The sequence below is a fragment of the Montipora foliosa genome, chromosome 10 (genome assembly GCF_036669935.1).
Source record: "Montipora foliosa isolate CH-2021 chromosome 10, ASM3666993v2, whole genome shotgun sequence".
NCBI lineage: Eukaryota > Metazoa > Cnidaria > Anthozoa > Scleractinia > Acroporidae > Montipora > Montipora foliosa.
The window spans coordinates 37,006,367-37,008,716 of NC_090878.1; positions in this window are offsets into that span (position 1 = coordinate 37,006,367).

The following is a 2,350-nucleotide window of genomic DNA, read 5'->3' on the forward strand; positions in this document are numbered from 1 at the left end:
TAAAGCGCTTACAAATATTCATTGTATTAGTAAGCACCACCGATGGGAACTCCGAGTATTTCGAAATGCGCAGAACGTATGGTCAATAACAACTGTAGGCACTGTTCTTAAATGGACTCTAAAATCATGCCGTCCACATTTGTGTTATCTCCCTCTCCCTCAGCAAAACGACGAAACAAAAACTTGAGGAGCCCCCTAAGAAAAATAAACAGGTAAAAGAAATAAGACCGATGCTGATCAAGTTCCACTAGAAAACCAACTTAAAGAGAATCCGCTAAGCTGCCAGCAGATCTTCCTCAAAGATCAACTCCAAACAGAATGAACAAATCAAGTGAGGCTATGATCTTCGCAGTTATGAGTGCAATTTTTGCAATTGCGTAGAGAAGCCTGAAAAATTCAGGACTTCAACGGGGTTTGAACCCGTGACCTCGCGATTCCGGTGCGACGCTCTAACCAACTGAGCTATGAAGCCACTGACGTTGGGAGCTGGTCATTTGTGGGTTCTAATGGTCCCGTGAGGAATGAATCAATGATGAAACGGTATATGAAATGAATCATATATGAACTGCGGATATGAAATCAAGTGAGGCTATGATCTTCGCAGTTATGAGTGCAATTTTTGCAATTGCGTAGAGAAGCCTGAAAAATTCAGGACTTCAACGGGGTTAGAGCGTCGCACCGGAATCGCGAGGTCACGGGTTCAAACCCCGTTGAAGTCCTGAATTTTGCAGGCTTCTCTACGCAATTGCAAAAATTGCACTCATAACTGCGAAGATCATAGCCTCACTTGATTTCATATCCGCAGTTCATATATGATTCATTTCATATACCATTTCATCATAGAATGAACAAAGCAGTGAAATAATGAACTTTGTAGTGTCAAAGCCAAACTAAATGAACTTTCAACTCTCAAAAAATAGTATTTTCAAAACGTGAAAATGAAACGTACAATAGATGCATTGTATACCGGTGTTTTTTCTTTTAATAGTAACTCCACATGCGCAGACTCACAGCATTGCAATGAAAACTAAAATGGCAAAATAATAAGGACCAGCTCCCACTTGGATTGATAACTCAGTTGTTAGAGCAAGTGCAGTGCAATCGCATGGACATGTGTTCGAATCCCATTCAAGCCTGGATTTTTTATGCTTCCTTTTCATTGCTCAACTAACAGTAACTTTTTAATAATTTAGTCTCTGTAACATACATGTAGGTAACATTAGTATTAAGTATCAGTATTTAAGAGAATTTTAGCATTTTTTTATAACTATACATATCTGTAAGATAAGATAGGTACACGGCTCATTTAGAAACCAATATTGTATGTTGAAATTACTATCCTGTAGGAGTGAAGTCAATGTATGCGTGCGTTTGCTCCTTTAGTGTTGTCTGAACGCATTGTTTTTCTCGACGATGAAGTTTTCAAGGGTCTTAACTTTTCGCCAGCAGCATAATTACTTATGTCCAAACACATTTTAAGCCTACAAAAAATTTCCATTCCTCTAGGCCTAGCACAGGCAGCCCAACTCAAAATGTTAGGAGTTCAATGTAACGTGACATATGCTATATTACAGCATATGGAGGTATTGTGTTACAACGGTTTGAATTTGTAAAGGTTTGTATGGGAAGGCACGCTTGTCTTTCTTTTAGCAGTGGAAACCCACAAAACGATAAGTCGCCGAAATTGCGTTAGATCGGCCTGCGAAGCTGGCAAACAACAAAGAATACAACACGGCAACAGGGTAAGTAGATTTTATTCACAAAATATAAGAATAATTGACTTTTCCAGCAAAGCCGTTGCCTTCCCATACAAACATTTACAAATTCAAACTGTTGTAACACAATACCTCCATATGCTGTAAGGCGGGAGTCACGTTTCGCGTAGTTATGTAATATAGCATATGTCACGTTACACTGAACTCCTAACATTTTGAGCTTGGGCTGCCTGTGGGCCTAGCTGCAAATATCTCGTAAATTCGTCTAAATATGTTTCCGGAAATTCCTGATATTTTTTCCAAAATATCTCGCTGTTTCCCCCTAAATATTGTGAAAAAATTCTAAATATCCTAAATATTTTGTTAACCGTTTTTTATAAATATTATAAACTGATCAAAAACTTAATTTATTGGCAAGACCGCAATGCGTCAGTGTCTACAAAGTGACTAAAACAAGTACAAGTAAAGGGCAGCAGTAAAAGCCGGAATCCGGAATCTGGAATCCGAAATCGCGGAACCAGAAACCAGAGACAATTCGCGAGAACTACTCACTCCTCGTACGCTCTGCTATAATCTGCACACTCAAGTATTTCACTCTGAGAAAATGTATGCTGCAAAATGGATCTGAGCTTGCT